Raw genomic sequence first — 22,581 nt, forward strand, 5'->3', positions numbered from 1 at the left:
CCTAGGCAATACTTTGGGCGTAGTAACCCAGCTGTGAAGCAAGCTGCACTGCCTGTGTATCTAATAAGAATTTTTAAATGCATCTAGCCTAGGCAGACTGTGGGGACCCCCAACCAAACCCAGACGCTCAGCCCCCCTACTGCCCCCCTTTCCTTGACAATACAATAATGTAACTCTTACAACTGGATGGGTGAGGATCGGTCACAGCTTTATTAACTCTTTATACTCATTCCATTAGAAAGGCATTTTATTTCTAAAATAATTCAGCTTGTTGCAGCATGCCCTGGGTCTCCACTCCGGCAAGTTGGCCAACAAGTGTAACTCTCCAACATGTCCTTTCTATTTCCAGGCCACGGAGGATCCTGCGTACTCGTATGCAGGACTCTGACCCCCACCTATCACTCTTAACGCTTGTTCCACTACGTCCTGGAGTCCTGACAGGAATATATCCAGTCCAATATCCATTAAGTGACCACCATCGGTCCATATGAGGCCTGCTTTATCTCCTTCCAGTTGTCGGTGTCATATCACTACACCACCTCTGTCTCTTCTAAATTTTGTCATCCGAATATTTATTACCCGCCTTGTCCGTTCGATGGCCGTGATGTCTCGCGCAACTTGCCATACCGCTATCGGCACAATTTCTGACCATACTATAGTTAGTTTTGTGAAAAATTCTCTGAAGCGCTCAGTGTCTAGTTTCATTATTGCCATTAGTTATGCGCTCTTGTGATGACCTAGGTTGTTTCCCCCGGCCTGTATAACTAAGATGACCAGACCTCTTGCCTCTCTCCCTACCTTTATTACCTCCATTAGTACCTGAGGCCATAGCAGGCCTCTAATACCTCTCCAGTTGAAATATGTGTTATGAAACTCTAATTTCCTCCCACCTGGGCGGACTTTCGCCCATTTTTCTGCCCAATATATATAGGAGTGGCCTATCACCCACACTGTTTGCTTAGCGCCACCTGTAAAAGAAAACAAACCACGTTAGAATAACAAGTCCGGTCTTATGTATCTCGCCTAACACATGGATCGCCATCTCCCTGTCCTCTGAACTTCCGTTTCTGACAGTCCTGCTTTTGCTGCTTCCGTGGCCGCACCTATGTGGAATGAGTGTGTCCCGTAATCTTTGGGGTGGTTCCCTGCCGATGTTATGCATTTATTAAATATAGCTTGGAACTGGTATCTTGATAATGGCGATGCATCAATTTGTGATAGGAAGAAATTAATTTGTGATCTGATGGTTATATATGTTTTTACTATTGTTACCTGACTCAGTGTACCGTTTGTGGGTTGTAGAAGTACCCAAGTGCCCCTGCCCGCTGGAACCGTTTTCGATTGGCGTATACGTAGACGTATTACATTATTGGCTATGACTACGTCCTGGTGTAATAAGCCTCCACTGGTGGTCATTTTGGATTGAGGGACTAATTCGCTTATGCATAGCGCCCCGAAGAAGATGATCGCAAATGCAGTAGACAGTAGTGTTGCTTCAAATTGGGAGTGTCATGTTAATGGTGTTAGGGATACGATGTGAGAAATCAGTTTTAGTGACACGGGACGGGACTTCTACACTCCTGACTTGGCTGACCCCTTTTCCACCCTGATGGAGGTCAGTATAGATGGACTAATAGAACAAGTCACACACACTGCTAGAAGCCTAAATATTTTTTCAGAGCTAGATGCAGAAAAAAATTATATTGAATTTGCAACCTGATGGAGGTTAGTATAGATTGACTAATAGAACAAGTCCCACACACTGCTAGAAGCCCAAATATTTTTTCAGAGCTAGATGCAGAAAAAAATTATATTGAATTTGCAACCTGATGGAGGTCAGTATAGATGGACTAATAGAACTAGTCCCACACACTGCTACAAGCTGTAATATTTTTTCAGAGCTAGATGCAAAAAAAAATTATATTGAATTTGCAACCTGATGGAGGTTAGTATAGATGGACTAATAGAACAAGTCCCACACACTGCTAGAAGCCTAAATATTTTTTCAGAGCTAGATGCAGAAAAAAAATATATTGAATTTGCAACCTGATGGAGGTCAGTATAGATGGACTAATAGAACAAGTCCCACACACTGCTAGAAGCTGAAATATTTTTTTGAGAGCTACATGCAGAAAAAAATTATATTGAATTTGCAACCTGATGGAGGTCAGTATAGATGGACTAATAGAACAAGTCCCACACACTGCTAGAAGCCTAAATATTTTTTCAGAGCTAGATGAAGAAAAAAATTATATTGAATTTGCAACCTGATGGAGGTTAGTATAGATGGACTAATAGAGCAAGTCCCACACACTGCTAGAAGCCTAAATATTTTTCCAGAGCTAGATGCAGAAAAAAATTATATTAAATTTGCAACCTGATGGAGGTCAGTGTACATGGACTAATATAACAAGTCCCACACACTGCTAGAAGCTTAAATATTTTTTCAGAGCTAGATGAAGAAGAAAATTATATTGAATTTGCCACCTGATGGAGGTCAGTATAGATGGACTAATAGAACTAGTCCCACACACTGCTATAAGCTGTAATATTTTTTCATAGCTAGATGCAGAATTTTTTTTATTGAATTTGCAACCTGGTGGAGGTTAGTATAGATGGACTAATATAACAAGTCCCACACACTGCTAGAAGCCTAAATATTTTTTCAGAGCTAGATGCAGAAAAAAATTATATTGAATTTGCAACCTGATGGAGGTCAGTATAGATGGACTAATAGAACAAGTCCCACACACTGCTAGAAGCTGAAATATTTTTTCAGAGCTACATGCAGAAAAAAATTATATTGAATTTGCAACCTGATGGAGGTCAGTATAGATGGACTAATAGAACAAGTCCCACACACTGCTAGAAGCCTAAATATTTTTTCAGAGCTAGATGCAGAAAAAAATTATATTGAATTTGCAACCTGATGGAGGTCAGTGTAGATGGACTAATATAACAAGTCCCACACACTGCTAGAAGCCTAAATATTTTTTCAGAGCTACATGCAGAAAAAAATTATATTGAATTTGCAACCTGATGGAGGTCAGTATAGATGGACTAATAGAACAAGTCCCACACACTGCTAGAAGCCTAAATATTTTTTCAGAGCTCAATGCAGAAAAAAATTATATTGAATTTGCAACCTGGTGGAGGTTAGTATAGATGGACTAATAGAATGATGCTATGCCCAAAAGGTTTTACTTCACTAGGTGCAGTAAAAAAATTTGTATTCTATACACAGGTGGTGTAGCTTGCAACACAGATAGGCTACTCCACTGACTAACACACTCTGCAATAGGCCAAAAAGGATTTGCTTTGCTAGATTTAGCCAAATGCTGTGAAAAAAACTTGCACAGCACTGGCACAGACCTGCCTGGCAAAAAGTGATAGAAACTGATGTAACCTAGCCCTGAAAAGGACTTCAATTACAATTAGTCTTTACTCCCAACCTATCTATTTAAGAGCACAGACCTGCCTGATAAAAGTCATATGAAATGATGTAACCTAGTCCTTAAAAGGACTGCAATCACAACTCTTCCCTACCCCCAAGCTATCTGTAGATTTGTTCGAAAATTGGCTTGAAATTAACAAAGTATAGCGCACATGTGTCACCCTACCTGGATGCCACAAGTGTAATAAAGCTGTGTCTGAGAGCAAGGGGGAGGTTCTCTGGTCAGGGGAACATTAGCATGCAATGCCTCCTGTCTCAGGCCAGTAGGGGGAGCAGGCTGCCCTTATAAAAGCTGGTACTGGGGACAGGGTTAGAGAAAACTGGATTGCCTGTCTCAGCTTTGAGACGTGTCCCAGAGTGGAGCAGGGACAGAAAGTTGATTACACCTAAGAGGAAGTGTGGCAGTAGGAGAGAGCCACAAGCCAGAGACAAGAGGCGAAGAGAGCCTGTCTTGGCAGAGAAAAGACTTAATTTTACCAGACTTTGGTGTCTGAGGCTGGAAGGATTCCACATCCCCCAGCAGAGAACCAGTCCGCAAGGGACTGTACATTCCTTGGCCTAAGAAGCCTGGAGGCCCTGCCACAACCGAAGGGACCAGTAAAGCCATACAAGGCTGGGAGCAGAAAGGAACCCACGTCGCAGGCCATACAGGCGAGAAAGCACGGAAAGCTCGGAAACGTGGGCTGTTACTCTATAAGGAGGGGATAGCCGGAAGGAGCGCAGAAAGCACGGTAGGCCTACACCCTCACCCTGACCAGGGCCAATTTCCCCGTTGCTCTCAAACATCCAGGTCCCCTCCTAGCTGGGACTGTTTATGGGTCCGTTTACCTGTTTCAGTAAAGACCCTGGACTACAACCTGTTGTCTGTGTGCTCCTTGCTCCTCCAGCACTATCATCACTGGGACTCTCACTACCATCACTCCCACCATCCACTATACTGCCCTGCGGCCGCACTCTTCCCGTGGGGAGTCACACTACCATAGCTGCACACTTCATCAGCCCCAGCTGTCTGCATGCAGCGGCGGTTCCTAATAACCGCAATCCACGGGTGGCGTAGTCGGACATAAACATCAGTACATAACGGACTACCACAGGCCTGACCACCCTGAGCCACGGAACCGGGTTGCCACTACTACTCCCATCGTTCCCCCTATTGCCCGGATCCGAGTGCCCCACGGCCCAGGGGGCGAGTCAGCTTTGGCGTAGTCGGCAGGATTTCGTGCCCGCAACCATCGGGTACTGCGTGCCTGAAAAAGACTTTTGTAACTTACCTGTGGAGTCGTTTCCCGCCATCCGGAGCCGATTCCCGCCATCAGACGCCATCTTGGACCGTTTCCCGCCGTCTTCTGCCGTCTTCCCGCCATCCGCAGCTGCTTCCCGCCATCGGATGCCATCTTCAGGACGCCGCGCGGGAAGAAGAGGGGCGTGGACGTCAAAACCGCGCGAGATCCGAAGCTCCGCCCCACGCTCCGACGCTGCGCAAGGTCCTGGAAGGGAGAGAGAGCGACGCTGACGTCATCAGGACGCGACGCCAGGTCCTCGTCCAAAGCAGCAGCAGCGGAGCCGTGGCCTACAGAAGAGGATCGCCGGAAGGTAGGCCACACTTCACTAGGGGGGGAGGAAGATGTCGGACACAGAGGCGCCCACTACCACCAACGCAGCTGCAGCAGCGGTGATGCCCTTTTCCTTGCCCTACATCCCTGGAGCGGCCTGGCTGCCCAAATACTCAGGGGAGCCCCATGCCCTAACTGACTTCAAGGAAAGACTGTATAGTTTGTTCCAAGTTTACCCCCTGACAGAGGAACAGAAGGTCAGCATATTGACAGGGCAGTTAACTGGCACAGCCCAAAGGGAGGTAAAATCATGGCCCATTGAGGAGAAAGGGACTGTGAAGGGTATTCTGGCCTGGCTGCGGGGTACCTTTGATACACGTACCTCCGCTGAAATTAAAATGAGGTTCTATGGATGTAAGCAGCGGGCACAGGACAGCATCAGAGACTATGCCCTAAATCTGCAGGAAGCCTTGAGGGCTATTCAACAAACTGACCCTGGCAGTGTGTAGGAAACCGATAAGCTGCTAACAGAACAATTCATAGAGGGTCTGCTGTCCAGCGCCCACAGGGCCCAGCTGTGCCTCATGTTCTTCCAGAACCCCGACCTGACCTTTGCCCAATTTAAGGACAGGGCCATAAGGGTGCTCCGTGAATCTGCAACCAGTGGCGCTATAAACCCCAGGCGCCTTGCTATCACCTACCACCAGGAGGCGGCGCCCTCCTCTATGGACTCCGTGGAGGCTGATGCACAGGCCCTGAACCAAACCCCGTCGAAAGGCCTGCACCACCAAGTCCAGGAGCTGACCAGGAGCGTCGCGGCGTTGACCAGGACCGTCCAGGCGTTGCAAGTGGACCCGTCAAGACCCATCAAGCTGGCTTCAAGTCCGGAGGATGTCCCGTGGCGTCGACAGAGGAGGATCCCGTCGTTCCGAGGGAGGCCCACAGACCGCTACGCAGAGGATGGACAGCCCATTTGCCGTTGATGCAACCAGCCCGGACACATTTCCAGGTACTGTAATTTAAACGGGTCCAACCTGGGGCAGAGGGCCGACCCCCAGGTATAAGATCACCAGGCCCTTATAATTGGCGTGATAAGTACGTTGGGGGGCGCCCGATTTTACCCGTGGTGCTGGACGGTATCCCCATGAGCGCCTTGCTGGATACTGGGTCGCAAGTAACCACAATCCCTTATGTACTTTTTAAGCAGTATTGGACTGATGCTGATATCACACGGTATCCAGACAGTAACTTGAGCATCATCGCCAGTAATGGCTTACCCGTGCCGCAGATGGGGTTCAAGGAGATGACCATTAAAATTGGTAAAGTTGAACTGCCGGCACAGGGAGTGATTATTGTGGACATTGACCGTCATGAAAGTCACCCTAAAATAACTGTGGGTACTAACATAATTGAAAATTGTCTTTCAGAAGTAATTGTAATTCTACAACAGGTGGCGGTGAATGCTAGTTCCAGCCAACAGAGAGTCCTCAACAAGGAGATAAAAGCCCTGATGAGACGGCAGCAGGTAGAACTGTCTGGTGGTGAGATCGGTAGCGTAAGACTCAGTGATCCATTCCCCATTTCCATGCCTCCCAAAAGTGAAATGATGATCTGGTGTCGGACTGCAATCGGGTTGAGAGGTAGAGACTACCAAGCCATGGTAGAACCCGTGTACTCAGACAGCAGGCCCACCATTTTGACAGCCCGGGGGGTGGTTGATGTCCGTCATGGGAGGGTGCCCGTCCGCATCCTCAACATTGGGGAGAGGGAAGTACACTTACCCAGGTACGCTACACTCGCCAAACTGTTTGTCGTCGAACACCAAGCTATCAGGGCCGTGGAACCCTTGCCTCCATCTCCACAGGCGGAGGGTAATGGCTCCCAGAAACAAAAGGAGGACTGGTGCCAGAAACTCCACGTGGGTGCTGACTCCACTACCCTGCACCAAAAACAAGGAGTCTACCGGGTGGTACGGGAGTACGAGAGAGTCTTTAGTAAGCACCCGCTAGACTTCGGCAGAGTAAAAGGGATAGAACACCACATCCCAACAGGGAGCCACCCACCAATAAAAGAGAGGCACAGACCTGTACCCCCTGCACATTATCAGAACGCCAAGGGTATGCTAAGGGAGATGAAAGAAGCTGGGGTCATTAGAGACAGCTGTAGCCCCTGGGCAGCCCCCTTGGTTCTGGTCAAAAAGAAAGACGGCACCATGAGAATGTGCGTGGACTTTAGACAAATCAACCGTATCACCCACAAAGATGCATATCCGCTGCCTAGAATAGAAGAGTCTTCAGCCGCACTAAAATCTGCTAACTTCTTTTCTACTTTGGACCTTACTAGCGGGTACTGGCAGGTTCCTGTGGCAGAGGCTGACAAGGAGAAGACCGCCTTCACCAACCCGATGGGACTGAGCGAATTCAACTGTATGCCTTTCGGGCTCTGCAACGCAACAGGGACCTTCCAGCGGCTGATGGAATGCTGTCTAGGGCACCTAAAAACTTCGAGACGGTCCTCCTTTACCTGGACGACGTGATCGTCTATTCGAAGACCTACGAGGACCATCTCAAGCACCTGGCTGAGGTGTTCGAAGCCCTGGCAGGCTATGGCCTGAAGGTGAAACCATCGAAGTGCCACCTGCTGAAACCAAAGGTCCAGTACCTAGGGCACGTGGTAAGCGCAGAAGGAGTGGCCCCCGACCCTGACAAGGTCACGGCAATCAAGAGCTGGCCAAGCCCCTCGAACATCAAAGAGGTGAGACAGTTTCTCGGGTTGGTAGGCTACTACCGAAGGTTCATCCCCGGGTTCACTAAGATGGCAGCTCCTATGCAGGACCTCCTGATCGGACAGTCCAAGTCCAGAAGTCAAAAGCCACCCTTCAAGTGGGATAAACCGGAAGAGGAGTCCTTCCGCCAGCTAAAGTTGGCCCTCACTGGGGATGAGATCCTGGCCTACCCTGATTATGGCCAGCCTTTCATTCTCCACACAGATGCCAGTAATGTGGGACTGGGAGCCGTACTGTCCCAAAACCAACAGGGCAGAGAACGGGTGATCGCATACGCCAGCCGGAAGCTGAGGCCCACCCAAAGGAACCCGGAGAATTACAGCTCCTTCAAGCTAGAATTCTTGGCGGTGGTGTGGGCCGTGACGGAACGCTTCAAGCATTACCTGGCCTCCGCAAAGTTCACCGTGTACACGGACAACAACCCGTTGACACACCTGGACAATGCAAGACTGGGTGCCCTGGAACAGCGGTGGATGGCCCGTCTCTCCAACTATGACTTCGTGATCAAGTACCGGGCAGGCAAAACCAACGCCAACGCGGACGCCCTATCAAGAATGCTTCACTTACCTAAAGGTGACGAAGACCCAGAAGAGCTGGAAGAGGTAGAACTCCCCGCGTTTCACCGGTATGGAGCCGCTCAACACTCTCACCGCGTGAAGGAGGAGGATCTAACAACTGTGATGATGAATCCCCTACCTCACCACAGCTGGGCCGAAACCCAAGATAGTGACCCTGCTGTCCGCCTGGTGAAAGATCTGCTGACCCGGGAAAACGCCCGCCTAGATCCAGATGCCCCAGAGGAAGCCAAGCAGCTATGGAAGGAGAAGAGCAAGCTGTTCCTCTATGAAGGCAAGTTGTGCAGAAGGATTGTCAACCACCGGACGCACAAGCTGACCTGGCAAGTCGTGGTCCCAAGGCGAGATGCAGCTATGGTCCTGGGAGCTTACCATGACAGAGCGGGACACTTCGGTTGGAAGAAACTGGAGTTCCTACTAAGAGGAAGGTTCTTTTGGGTCGGCATGAGAGGAGCAGTAGAAAAGTGGTGAAGAGACTGTGGCCCTTGTCACCTGAGGAGGAAGGACCGCACCAGCCAGAAGACACCCTTGAGGCCCATCGTCACCACGCAGCCTCTTGAGCTGGTAGCTCTGGACCACGTCAAATTGGCTCCAAGCCGGTCCGGATACATCTACGCCCTGACAATCGTGGACCACTATTCCCGTTTTCTAGTGGTGGTCCCGGTAAAGGACTTGACAGCCCAAACAGCGGCCCGAGCCTTCCAGCAATACTTCTGCCGTCCACACGGGTATCCGGAACAGGTCCTGACAGACCAGGGTCCAGCGTTTGAAGCTGAAATCTTCCAGGAGTTCTGCAACCTCTATGGCTGTAAGAAGATTCGGACAACGCCTTACCACCCCCAAACCAACGGGATGTGTGAGAAGATGAACAATATAGTCATTGATCTCCTGAAGACGTTGCCCCTGGAGGAACGCAGCCTGTGGCCAGAAAAACTGCCGGACCTGGTAGACATGTACAACAATATCCCGGTGAACGCTACAAACTGCACCCCGGCTTACCTGATGCGAGCCAGACCGGGTAAGCTGCCCGTAGACCTGGAGATGGGAGTCCTAGTACCTGAGGACACCTCCCCGGATGCGGACTGGGATACGGAAAGGCAACTGCAGTACAAGAAGGTACAGGAGAGTGTGGAGAAGAGCCTGGCCCAGGTGAGAGAGAGGCAAGAAAAACTCTTCAATCAACACGCCCCTGCTCGTCCCCTAGAACCTGGTGAGCAAGTCATAAAGCGAAAAAGAAGGCTACATAAGTTGGACGACCAGTGGGAAAGGGAACCCTACACTGTACTGCAGTCTGACCACGACAACCCAAAGGTGTGCATAATCACCAAGGACGGAGGAGAAACCACTAGTGTCGTCTCCAGAGACCACCTCAAAAGGTGCCCAGAGCAACTCCGTGATGCAGAAGAAGATCAGAGTGACCTTGAACCCGCAGAGGACAAGGAAGAAATGATCAGCACCGTTCTTGGAGAGTTCCCTCAGTCCTGGACTCGCATAAATGATGCCATAGTGGTACCCGTCCTGCATTTCCTGCAACCGGCACAGCAACAACCAACACCAGAGCCGGAAGGTGAAGAGGAGCAAGCGGTTCCAGAGGCAGAAGAGCCTGTTCCAGCAGCCCAGGAGAGTCAACCCTCTGCTGACAGTGAGCCTGCCATGCCTGCGGTAAGCCAAAGAACCCGCAGACAGCTGCCTGCCATACCTGTACACCCAGCTGGTAGCTGTACCCCTAACGCTAGTGGGGAAAGCCAGGTTGGTCCACCACCAGACAGTGGGTTAAGGAGGTCAACCAGGAGCACAAAGGGACAGATACCCGCTCGCTGGAGAATATAGAGTGTACTAAATTGTAAATAACCTTGTTGCCAAATGTTGAATTGTTTGCCAAGTTACATGCATGTTCGGTAATACTCTGTTTCAGTTTCTTGCAGCTACCGTAAGGACTCAAAGGTTATGGACTTTTTATAACCGGGACCTTGTATGGACTGCGTTCGGAGCATGACCAAGGAATGAACTAAGACTGTAAAGGACTTGGGGTAGGACAGACCTCCACCTGGTTAAGGCTCCCCGTTGTGCTGGTGATATGGACACCCGGTCACAGGCCACACTGTGACCTTAAGAACTCAATTTGTGTGTCATCTGTCTATTAATGTTTTATTGTTATGCATATTGTCTTTGTTTATTGTTTAGTCCCGGAGTACTAAATTTTACTAGGGGGGAATGTGTCACCCTACCTGGATGCCACAAGTGTAATAAAGCTGTGTCTGAGAGCAAGGGGGAGGTTCTCTGGTCAGGGGAACATTAGCATGCAATGCCTCCTGTCTCAGGCCAGTAGGGGGAGCAGGCTGCCCCTATAAAAGCTGGTACTGGGGACAGGGTTAGAGAAAACTGGATTGCCTGTCTCAGCTTTGAGACGTGTCCCAGAGTGGAGCAGGGACAGAAAGTTGATTGCACCTAAGAGGAAGTGTGGCAGTAGGAGAGAGCCACAAGCCAGAGACAAGAGGCGAAGAGAGCCTGTCTTGGCAGAGAAAAGACTTAATTTTACCAGACTTTGGTGTCTGAGGCTGGAAGGATTCCACATCCCCCAGCAGAGAACCAGTCCGCAAGGGACTGTACATTCCTTGGCCTAAGAAGCCTGGAGGCCCTGCCACAACCGAAGGGACCAGTAAAGCCATACAAGGCTGGGAGCAGAAAGGAACCCACGTCGCAGGCCATACAGGCGAGAAAGCACGGAAAGCTCGGAAACGTGGGCTGTTACTCTATAAGGAGGGGATAGCCGGAAGGAGCGCAGAAAGCACGGTAGGCCTACACCCTCACCCTGACCAGGGCCAATTTCCCCGTTGCTCTCAGACATCCAGGTCCCCTCCTAGCTGGGACTGTTTATGGGTCAGTTTACCTGTTTCAGTAAAGACCCTGGACTAAAACCTGTTGTCTGTGTGCTCCTTGCTCCTCCAGCACTATCATCACTGGGACTCTCACTACCATCACTCCCACCATCTACTATACTGCCCTGGGGCCGCACTCTTCCCGTGGGGAGTCACACTACCATAGCTGCACACTTCATCAGCCCCAGCGGTCTGCATGCAGCGGCGGTTCCTAATAACCGCAATCCACGGGTGGCGTAGTCGGACATAAACATCAGTACATAACGGACTACCACTGGCCTGACCACCCTGAGCCACGGAACCGGGTTGCCACTACTACTCCCATCGTTCCCCCTATTGCCCGGATCCGAGTGCCCCACGGCCCAGGGGGCGAGTCACACACAGCAACAGCGGTGCCGTCTAACACGCAGCTGCAGCAGTGAGAAAATGGTGGCGACGGGGAAAATGGCTGGGTCTTCTAGGGCAAGGACATGTGACATACACTGCCAATGACACATGCCCTTGCTTGTGTGAAAAAAAGCACTTCGCTCCGTGTGTGCGCTGCTGATAGGCTGACAGACTGCACCTCCCCACTGTAAATGCGGGAAAGAGAAAAAAAAATGGAGATCTTCATTATTCCTGCAGAGATCCATCCCCTGCCCCTCCCCCGCCCCGCTGTACACTCAAACTGCGTATTTACATTAATTTTCAGCATTACTGAGAAAAAATCCAGTTATGATTTTGGTGCACGAACAGTTATCGAACATAACCTCGAACAGCCGAATTTTTTTCAAATCGTTCGTGTTCGCCGAATGGCTCAAACACCGCCCAAAACAGCTCGAATTTGAGATTGGCGAACAGTTCGAGTCGAACACCGCTCATCTCTAGTTACAATGGGCTAAGGAAAAGCAATCGTGGACTGTGGATGACTGGATGAAAGTCATATTCAGTGATGAATCGCGAATCTGCATTGGGCAAGGCGATGATGCTGGAACTTTTGTTTGGTGCCGTTCCAATGAGATTTATAAAGATGACTGCATGAAGAGAACATGCAGATTTCCACATTAATTGATGATATGGGGCTGCATGTCAGTTAAAGGCACTGGGGTGATGGCTGTCATTACATCTACAACAAATGGCCAAGTTTACATTATCCCATCAATTGAAAGGATGTTTGGGGATGATGACATCATTTTTCAAGATGATAATGCATCCTGCCATAGAGCAAAAACTGTGAAAACATTCCATGAAAGAAGACACATAAGGTCAATGTCATGACCTGCAAATAGTCCGGATCTCATTCCAATTAAAAATCTTTGGTGCAAGTTGAAGAAAATGGTCCATGACAAGGCTCCAACCTGCAAAGCTGATCTGGCAACAGCAATCAGAGAAAGTTGGAGCCAGATTGATGAAGAGTACTGTTTGTCACTCAAGTCCATGCCTCAGAGACTGCAAGCTGTTATTAAAGCGAGAGGTGGTGCAACAAAATACTAGTGATGTATTGGAGTGTTCTTTTGTGTGTTTGTTTTTCATGATTTCATAATTTTTTCCTCAGAATTTAGTGATTCCATAATTTTTTTCTCTCTGCTTTGTCTGAAAAATATTACCCTTACTGAGTACCACATTTTTAATTTTGATTTCTTTTAGTGCTTCTTAAAGCCCTAAAGTTGCCATTTGAAATGTCTTTAGTTTTGTGCCATGTCTGTGATCTACTTTTTTTTCAACAATATTAAACAACTGAATGAACATCCTCTGAGCCCGGTGATTCCATAATTTTTGCCAGGGGTTGTATATACAAGAAACATATATAAACTACACAAAAAAACAGTGACAGACTGGAACAGAGAGGGAGAGTACTTGAGCTTATAATCTACAGGGTAATGAAGATGGAGACAGTAGGCTGGAAGGTTCAGTAGCTCCCATAGTAGTGAGGTGGCAGCAGGGTTGTTTCAGACTGTAGGATTTCTTGAAAAGATGAGTTTTTAGGTTATGTCTGAAGGTTTAAAATGTGGAACGTGTTGAGGCACTGAATTCCAGAGGATCGGGGATGTTCTAGAAAAACAAGGAGGCGATTTGGTGATAAATGTACAAAACCAGAGGAAATAAGGTCTTGTGAGGATCAGAGATTATGTTTAGGAAGCTATCGGGAGATTTTTTTTGAGACAGAGGGAGGACACAAATTGTTGGTGGCCTTGAAAGTCATTGTTAGTAGACTAAAGGGAATCTGACACCAGAAGAAACCTTGAAGATATGGGGTTAATTTGCAGATTAATAACGTTTCTGTCCCGTCTGGCGCCTGCACTTAGCCGAACGCTGCGGGGAGAAAATTAACTTTATTTTCCCTGGCAGCATTCGGATTTCAGTCATACGGATGGCCCTGCCACCCCCCCCCCTCACCCTCCCCCGGTATTGACTGAAAACTGGTCTCAATGTAAAGGGAGTGTTCGTCAGGGCCGGGGGCACAGTTACATGACTGAAACCTGAATGCAGCGGGGGGGAATAAAGGTCGGCTAAGTTTGAGCACTGGGCAGGTTAGTAACGCTATTAACCTGCAGATTAACCCCATATCTGCAGGTTAATAGCGTTTTTTCTGGTGACAGGTTCCCTTTAAATTAGATTCACTAGGGAATTGGAAGATAGTGAAGAGATTGACAGAGGGCAGAGGAGAAGCAAGGGGAGAGGAAGAGTAAATGGGCAGCAAAGTTTAGGACAGACTGGAAAGGAGCCAGGTATCAGTTTGGAGGCCACTGAGGAATGTATTGCAGTAGTCAAGGCAAGACATGATGAGGACTGGCACTAGCCTTTTAGTAGATTAGAGATTTAAGAAAGGACAAATTTTGAAAGTATTTTTGAGATAGAGGTGCTAAAAGCACGTAGGGGTTGGATGTGTGATTTCAAAAACAGGGCAGAGTCAAGGGTTGCACAGAGGTAGTGGACTTGTGAGACAGAGAAAAGTATGATGTTATTTATTGTGATATATATACATATAGATCTGATAAGGGGGTTAAGTGATGTGGAAGAAAGATGATGAGGTCAGAGAAGTAGACTTAAGTATCAAGAGAATATAGATGATAATGGAAGCCATGGGACTTTATGAGTTGTCCCAGATCAAATGTATAGATGGAGAAAAGTAGCAATCCAAGAACAGCACCTTGAGGGACAACAATAAAGAGAAGGTGGGATGAGGTGGCAGTATGGGAATTAGAAATGCTAAATGTATGCTTAGTAAGGTATGAGGAGATCCAGGGCAAGGCAAGATCTTTGATGAAAACTCTGTTGAAGAAAGAGGAAAGGTCTAGAAGGAGGAGTATAGAGAATTGTCTGTTAATTTTGGGTGTGGATGATCCCTGTGCAGACTTGCACTTCCATGGATTAAGCAGGAGAGCAGAGACACTGACCGACAGTAAGGAAATCACACCTGCGGCTGTTGTTCAGTGTCTCTGCTCTCCTGCTCAATCTATGGAAGTGCAAGTCTGCACAGGGTTCACCCACACTCAGGATCTGTCTGCTAGTCAGAAACTTGCTCAAGCCCGTAACGCAGTCTGGATGATTTGTTCACAGTGGTGAATATACTGCAAAGTTATTTCTATTACTTTTACATATATTCTGGATGAAATGTTTTTGGATAAATTATGAATTAAGAATAAATTAAGAAAAACAACTTGCTGTGCCATTTTCTGTTTTGTATAGACTAAGAAGCTTCTCTACAGGTATAATGCACTGCAATGCATTATACCTGCCATCAAAGTAAAAAAAAAAGTGAAAGTCCCCTAGTTGCAAAGTTAAAAAAAAAATTGTAAACATATTTTTTTAAAACAAAATAATAAAAGAATATTAGTCTAATAAATATTTTCTTTTATTTACAAAAAAAAAGGAAACATATTTGGGATCACAGCGTCCAGAACGTCTTGATCTATAAAACTGTCACGTTAGTTAACCCCGGTCAATGCTGTAAAAAAAAATTAAAAACTTGGCAAACTGTGTTTTTTCATCATACCGCTGGAAAAAAGTGGAATAAAACATGATCAAAAAGATGAATTTAAATAAAAATTATACAGCTGAAAATGTCATCTTGTCCCACAAAAAATAAGCCACCATATAGCTCGATCAGTGGAAAAATTAAAAAGTTATAGCTCTCAGAATAAAACGATGCAAAAATAATTCTTTTTTCTATAACCGTTTTTATTGTGTAAAAGCATCAAAACATAAAAAAATTACATAAATGTGATATAGCTGTAATCGTACTAACCTGAAGAATAAAGCTGCCTTATCAATTTTACCATATGCGGAATGGCATGAAAAAAAAAACAATTCCTGAATTGTTGTTTTTTGTTCATTCTGCCTCCCAAAAATCTGAATATAAAGCGATGAAAAAATGTCATGTGCCCGAATATGTTACCAATAAAACATCAACTCGTCCCCCAAAAAACAAACCCTGATATGAAAAAATATAGAAAAATGATTGCTCTCAATATATGGCTATGCAAAAACTATGGCGATGCAAAAAAAACATTTTTTAGTGTGTGACAGCAGCCAAAATAAAAAATGTTATAAATGTGGTATCTGGAATTGCGGAAAAAATAAATAAAACCAATTCTTGACCTGCTATTGATTTGTTCATTCTGCCTCCCAAAGATTGCAAGTAAGGCTCGGCTGACATCTATCTTGTGCCCTGCGCTGAGCGCTTACACAAGGCTTTCCATGTAAATCTATAAAATACTTGATTCAGGCAGACCCACAGTGGAGGTTTCCCTATAATAAGGCAAATGGAGACATTGTGGATGCCGTCTGGACTGTGATATGGCGCTGTCCAGCTTTTTAGGTGTGCATAAAGGCACAGCTTTGTGCACTTCTGAAAAGAAAGACAACGCTGAACAGAGGCCAGACGGAGCCGAGAGTAACTCTGCTGCCTCATTATAGTGAATGGATGGCTCGGGGGTTACATCTGAATCATGTCATTCGGAGACTTAGATGTAAACCTTGAGGTAAGTGCTCAGCGTAGTGTGCTGGATAAATGTGATCCAAAATTCTATGTAAAATGTTCCCAATAAAAGCTTCAACTCAATCCAAAAAAAAGCAAGTCTCCACTCAGGTCCATCATCTGTCAATGGGAATATAGGGGTCTTCCACATTACTAGTAGCACAAAGGCTCTGGAAAAGCGATATGACTCCTCATCCCCCAAAAGAAGTTCTGCGAACTCCATGCTCCCAAATGCAAATTCCCCTCTCCCTTTTGAGCTCCAGTGTGCCTAAATCACATTTAGCATCCACATGTTTATCAGGGATATAATTTCCAAAATGGGCCACTTTGAGGGGGGTATTCTGCTCTTCTAGCACTTAGGGGCTCTGTATATGGAATATGTAAACTATTCTAGGAAAATCTGCCCACCAGGAAGCAAATAGTGCTCCTTCCAATTCCGAGTCTTGCCATGTGGCTAAGCAGTACTGTACAGCCACATATGGGGTATTTCCACATTCATCAGAAATTATGTGACACATTTTGGTGCCATTTTTACCCATTTCCCTGTGTAAAATTGTTAAATCTGGGGCTGAAATAACATTTTTGTGGTAAAAATTTAATTATTTTTTCTTTACTGCCCAATGGTATAAAATCATAAGTTAAATCTGCGCTATAATATGGCACTCCTTCTCTTTTGAGTTTTGCACTATGCCTCAAAAGTAGTTTTTAACCATGTATGGGTTATTGGTGCACTCAGGAGAAATTGCAAAACAAATTTTAGTTTCCATTTTCTCCTGTTACCCTAGTGAAAATAAAAAAATTGGGGATCAAAGAACATTTTTGTGGAAAAGATATGATTTTTTATTTCCACGGCTCTGTTATAAACTTCTGTGTAGCACCTGGGGGTTCAAGTTTCTCACCACATATCTAGATACATTCCTTAAGTGGTCTAGTTTTTCCAAAATGGGGTCTTTTGTGGGGGGTTTCCACTGTTTAGGCACATTAGGGGCTCTTCAAACGTGACATTGTGTCAGCTCTCGATTTCAGCAATTTTTGCATTCAAAAAGACAAACAGAGCTCCTTCCCTTCCGATCCATGCTGGTGTTATTCCTATGACTGGAAGTCAAACTCTGCCGGTACCAGGGAGGTTCAAAACGATATTAGTGGTCAAGCACACAAGTAATGAGGTGTGATTTGGAAGGATGAGTTAACTTTTTCAGTTATTATGGGTAGGAAGGTATTGGGGGAAGGGCATTGGTGTGTTGTGCAGAAGGGTTGTGGTTTGGGGCTAAAAGAACATTTTTGTAGAAAAGATAAGATTTTTCATTTTCACGGCTCTACGTTATAACCTTCTGTGAAGCACCTGGGGGTTCAAGGTGCTCACCACATATCTAGATACATTCTTTAAGGGGTCTAGTTTCCAAAATGGGGTCATTTGTGGGGGGGGTTCCACTGTTTAGGCACATCAGGGCTCTCCAAATGCAACATGGCATCCACTCTCGATTCCAGCCATTTTTCCATTCAAACAGTCAAACGGTGCTTTTTACCTTCTGAGCACTGCCATACACCCAAACAGTAGTTTTTCCTCACATACGGGCTATTGGTGTACTCAAGAGAAATAGCACAACAAACTTTGGGGTCCAATTTCTCCTGTTACCCTTGCAAAATTTGGGGCTAAAAGAACATTTTGTTGAAAAAAAATGTGATTTTTTATTTTCACAGCTCTACGTTATAAACTTCTAAACTTCTGTGAAGCACCTAGGGATTCAAGGTGCTCACCATACATCTAGATACATTCCTTGAGGGGTCTGTTTAGGTATTTAGGCACATAAGTGGTACTCCTAACGCGACATGGTACCCGCTCTCGATTACAGCCATTTTTGTATTCAAAAGGTCAAACAGTGCTCCTTCCCTTCCGAGCCCTGCCATGCCCCCAAATATTATCTTTCCCCACACATATGGGGTATTGGCATACTCAGGAGAAATTGCAAAACAAATTTTGACATCCATTTTCTCCTGTTACCCTTGTGAAAATAAAAAAAATTGGAACTAAAGAAAAAATTTAGTGAAAAGTAAAATGTTATTTTTTTCCTTCCACATTGCATTAATTTCTGTGAAACACCTGAAAGGTTAACACACTTCTTGAATGTGGTTTCGAGGACTTTTAGGGGTGCAGTTTTCAGAATGGCATCACTTTTTTGTATTTTCTGTCATATAGGCCCCACAAAGTCACTTCAAATGCAATGTGGTCCCTAAAAATATGGTGTTGTAAATTTTGTTGAAAAAATGAGAAATTGATGATCAACTTTTAACCCTTTTAACTTCCTAACAAAAAGAAATTATGTTTCAAAAACTGTGCTGATGTAAAGTAGACATGTGCTAAATGTTATTTATTAACTATTGTATGTTACATAACTCCCTGGTTTAATGGCATAAGAATTAAAAGTTTGAAAATTGTGAAATTTTCTACATTTTAGCCAAATTTCCAATATTTTCACAAATAAAAGCAAGTCATATCAAACAAATTTTACCACTATGATGAAGTACAATATGTCATAAAAAACTGAATCAGTGGGATTCGTTGAAGCATTCCAGAGTTTTTACATCATAAATTGACACTGGTCAGATTTTAAAAATGAGGCCCGGTCATTAACCTACAAAGTGGCTTGGTCCTTTAGTGGTTAGAAATGGAGTTAATCTACAGGTTAATAATGTTCTGAACCTGCTCGTTGCCTGCACTTACAGTCCTACTTCCGGGAGGAAATTAACTTTATTCCCCCCAGCAGCATACTGCTTCTAGTCATTGGGGTGCTGTCAGCGCGGGTTCAGGCATCTCTCAGTGTATATAGAGCGGCAGCTTTAACCTCGCCCCCGACATAGACTGACAGCTGGCCCTAATAATGAGCGAGCTGTCAATCAGTGGTAGAGGCACAGTTCAAGCCACTGCTCACTATAGATTTAGTGGTGACAGAAACCGTGCTGGAAGCCAAGCTCTGCCGGGAGGAATAAAGTTCATTTCATCCCAGCAGCTATAAGTGCCAGCACCAGTCAGGTTGAGAACAATATTACCCTGCAGATTAACCCCCTATCTGCAGGTTAATAGCTTTCTTAACTTGACCGGTAACCTTTAAATTCAATGTGGACATGCTGTTTTAGGAGTTTTGAAGTGAAAGGCAGCACTGATATTGGGCAATAACTGGATGCAAAGGTTGAGTCAAGGGGTGGCTTCTTCTTCAGGATAGGTATAATTGTTGTCTGTCTGAAAGTGGAAGGGAATATACCAGTGGTTAATGGTACATTGAAGAGATCAGTTAAATCTTTGAAAAGGAAGGTGGTGAAATTAGGGAGTAGGTGTAATGGAAATGAGTATGATTGTGATATGGAGGGAGGAGTTAACTTTTTTTCAGTGATTGTGTGTAAGAAGGTTTTGGGGGAATGGCATTGGTCTGTTGTGCAGAGGGGTTGTGGTGGTTGAACACTAAAGCTTTGTCTGATGTGGTCTATCATGTTTTTGAAATGTGCAGCAAAGTCTTTCGCAGAAATGAGGGAGGTTAGAGGGGGCAATGGAGGAAGGAGAAGTAAGTTAAAAGTGTTGAATAACTATTTTGGGTTATGGCGAGATCATAAAGATATGAGAGTTGCAAAGTAGTCTTGCATAGCAGAGTTGAGGGCTAACTTAAATGTAAATGTAACTTGTATGAATTTGATCCAGTCTTCCTGTGAATGCGTTTTCTTCCAGCGCTGCTCCACAATCCATGATGTTTGGTGCAGATTTTTTGTGAGGTTAGTTTGCCAGGGTTTCCCATTGATTCATTTTTTTGCTATGCACGAGAGAGGCAACTGAGTTAATAGCTGATGCGAGTGTGGCCTTGTAGAAAGTGGTGGCTGCACCTGTGTCATGAAGTGGTAATTACTGGACTTGGGAGGTAGTTTAAGAGGACAAGGATGAGAATGTAAATATGTGATTGTCAGAGTAGGGAGAAAGGTGTGGTTATAAGGTTATAAAGGTAACAGAAGCATATGAAGATGAGGTTGTGGAGGACCATTGTATAAGTCAGAATTATGAAGTGAGTGACAAGGATTTGGAGGCTACTGACTGGTTTGTACCATTGGAGATGTTGAAATCACCCATAATAATGGTGGGAATGTCAGCAGAGACAAAGTGCAGAATCCAGGAGGAGAAGATTGCTGATAAATGAGGTGGCAGCATCCAGGGTTCAGAATATGATGGCCACTTGAAGGATGGGTGGAGAGTGGATACCAACAGAGTGTACTTAAAAAAGGGGAGGTTAATAGAGGGTAGAGGTGAAATTGGGTTCACTACTTTAACATGTTTTCTGCCAGAGTGAAGAGTGTTAGTGAAGTGAAGGCCACCATAGCAACGCGCAGGAGGGAGACTGTGGCAGAAAGTATCAGCTATACTTCTGTGAGACCCAGAAAGGTGAGAAGTAAAGATGTCATGAATGATATGTAGGTTATTACAGATGGATTGAGCATTCCATAGTGCTTCAGAAAGAGAGAGTGGGGGTCAAGTGAATGGGTTTTAGGTTAAACAGATTGTGGAGATTTTTACTAACTGAAGGGGGGATGGAAGCAAAAAATAATAAGAGTGTATTAGCTGCAGAGGACCAGCTGTGAAATATATAATCAATAGCAGTGATAGGACTTTAAAACACAGTGTGTAGCCAGGAGATGGGTAGCTAGCATGGCCATGCAGTGGGGTTGGTAGCGTCAAAAGTTACACAGAAGAGAATTAGGATGGGCTGGCAAGAAGAAGTGTGGTAGTGTAGGGCCAGCATCCCCAGCAGCAGCAGTAATACAGTATGAACAATATGAATGACAGGGCGTAGATGCCTGGCTGAGTGTGGGCCATTGGCACTAGTAGCAGCAGAATGATGTAGAAAACAGACAACTGAAAGTCAAGCAGATTTGTGGCCAATTTAATCATTGGCATCACCTGTAGGTGAATAAAAGTTGGCACTGATTCATGCCTGTTTTATTTTGACAAATGTAAGTTTTTCCACAAATCCACCATCCTCACTGAATACCATCTGTGATATTACATTGGAGGCTAAACATGACACTACTCCATAGCAATCTAGGCCAGTTCTTCCCAAGGGTCTAATCTTTTGAGTCAGAAATCCATGGGATTGAGGCTCAGAGTTTCTGGTTGAGAAAGGACACAGTCTAGGTATTATTGAGTCTTGCTGTTCAGCCAGTGCTTCTCTATTTGCTGAAGTGTGTCAGGTTGGCACAATGAAAGATTAACAAATATGCTCTAGATGACGCTATGCTGCTGCTGCCTCAGCTATTTGTTGTAGCCCTAACACTGGCACATACAGATGAGTGCTTTGTCTGTGGGAATCACAGAGGAATCTGCTATAAATCATGCAGGTAGCAGGCATTCACATGGTGAAAGCTCACCAGATCGGGTAACAGTTTATATTGGTAATAAGCCAATTTGGACTCCTTCATAAGATGAAAAAACTGCCCTATTTTGCTTTTATAATGATGATCTATAAGAATGGCTATCCAAAAGTCATTATTTACTTGATGGTATCAATATGCCTGTCATTCCATAAGCGTTCCAGTTTTCCAGTTTGCCATGCTGGTCAGCATGACCAAGTGACCCTTTGGTTCATTTTTGTGTAAATCTATAAGTTGGAAACAGAGCGCACACTAGTGTGATATCCTATGGAGGGAGAGTAGAAGAGTGCTGGTTATGCTCACCTTTTGGAGTTGTGACAGGCACAACTCCTACATAGGCATAAATAAAAAAATCTGCTGCTGCCCTGTAGATAAATCCTCCAGGAAATATTGGATTCAATCAGTTGAACATGTAGAAGGGTTGCGCTGCTGGAGTAAATCAATTCTTCAGAAATGATGATGAGAAAAAGGTTTGTCTTATTCACAGCACGTTTCAATGCCGTAACGGTCTCTTTGTCAAGTGAAAAAAAACAAATCACGCAGCCCTCCTATATGTTCATCCAATTGGTTCATTTTTGTCAACCCACTATAGCAGTTGGTTGTTATTGCAAGTGTCGTTGTCTTCATTTTCACTCTGATTGGCAGTCTCATTTACTTCTATGTCTCCCTCAACATCCACCTGCTGATGCTTCTCCTCTTCTTCCCTCTTTTCCTCCTTGTCCTCCAAATCCTGCAGCATGTAAATTGGAACTCATGGGTCCCCAACATACACAGAGCAGAGAATTCTCATTCAGGACAAGTGCCTTGCAGAGAGCGTGAATTCCTTGACGTTGTAAGACTTTTTTCACCTACTTTTTTAAGGTGTAAGGCTATGTGCATATGAAGCATTTTTGCGGTGGTTTTCCCACTGCAGAAACGCATCAAAAACACTTGTAATTGGTCTGCCATGCATTGCAATGCAAATCCGCA

This window comes from Phyllobates terribilis, unplaced genomic scaffold (genome assembly GCF_046119375.1).
Source record: "Phyllobates terribilis strain yellow unplaced genomic scaffold, ASM4611937v1 Scaffold_1__5_contigs__length_1240528914, whole genome shotgun sequence".
Classification (NCBI taxonomy): Eukaryota; Metazoa; Chordata; class Amphibia; order Anura; family Dendrobatidae; genus Phyllobates; species Phyllobates terribilis.